General features: G+C 37.1%; 1 protein-coding gene across 1 annotated transcript in view; it reads right to left on the reverse strand.

The window, feature by feature from the left end:
* Positions 1-1,307, reverse strand: part of CADM2 (cell adhesion molecule 2) — a 400,219-nt gene that overhangs the window by 330,667 nt on the left and 68,245 nt on the right. The window lies entirely within an intron of this gene.

Below are 1,307 nucleotides of genomic sequence, written 5' to 3' on the forward strand. Positions count from 1 at the left end.
GTAAGTTTAAAAACAGCAGCAAGAGTTGAAGGTCAATTAGATGAATGACAGAATAGAAAGGAAACCATTGCAAATGACCCTGGTTTTCCATCTAGGTGATAGAATAAGGTGGTTGTGCCATCTTAATCTTAATTACTTTAAGATATGGGCACAAAAAGAAAAGTAGTATTTTTGTTAAACTTTTCTGTTTAGCAAACCATCCTAAAACATAATGGTTTATATCATAAACCATTTCGTAGTTCACAGCTCTGTGAAGTAGCAATTTAGACTGAACTCCACTGGGCTGTTCTTCTGATCTTGGCTGTGCTCTCTAGCACTTCTATGGTTAGTTGCCAGCCATCTGCTTTTGGGGGCTCTGCTTCTGAGGATAGGCTGGCTATCAGCTGGGGTGACAGGTGGTGACTGGGCTTGATTTCATGCCTCTTGCATCCCAAGAGCACAGCCCAAGGAGCAAGCATTTTCCATGTCTCTTCTTGCCTTACATTTTCCATGTCTCTTCTTGTTATTGTTTCATTGGCCAAAACAAGTCACATGGTAAAGCCCAAACTCTATGTGGAAGGGGACTATACAAAGGAACAGAAACAGAGACATAGGAACAACATGGCAGCTATTGGAGGAGACTAAAGTAGGTGATTATTGCAGAGAGATATATCCAAAGGGAAAATAAAAAAAAAAAAACAAAACAAGTAACATTTTTTTTTCACAGCTCAAATGTTGCAGGAAAATCAAGTTTAAAAGAGATTAGAAACATATTCGGGAGAACTGACCAACATATGCCTGAGAGATTTTGCTATGGACAGATTAATTGAAAAAATGAAAAGAGAAAGCAGAATGCTATGTTTTAGAGTGAATGAGAAGTGATCAAATGAAGATATTAAGTGTAACCAACACTTGTCAAGAAACTTGACTGTAAGGTGATTTAATAAAAGCTAAATGAGGTTATAGAGCTTGTGAGAGCTTTTTGTTGTTTACCTCATATAACTTGGTAGCCATAATGCTGTATAAACTTCATTGTGACTCAGTTGACTTCTTTCTGTTCTATGGACAATTATTTCATGAATGTTTGCTTGGATACACCAGGAAGATTGAGGAGAAGAGTGGACGTAACCAGCCCCAGGTTTTTCCACTTCAGGAAAAGCACCTCAAAACAGGTGCTTTATTTGTAGGTCAGTAGCATTATTGTTATGTGTCTGGACAGTCTTCTTTGAATGGACATGTGGCCTAATGGTCATTTCCTTATTTTTCTAATGTCAGCATTAACAAAACAAATAAAAATAAAAAGTATTATGAGAGTAAACTAGAATACA

Source organism: Propithecus coquereli, unplaced genomic scaffold (assembly GCF_000956105.1).
Source record: "Propithecus coquereli isolate 6110/MARCELLA unplaced genomic scaffold, Pcoq_1.0 Scaffold21, whole genome shotgun sequence".
Taxonomy (NCBI): domain Eukaryota; kingdom Metazoa; phylum Chordata; class Mammalia; order Primates; family Indriidae; genus Propithecus; species Propithecus coquereli.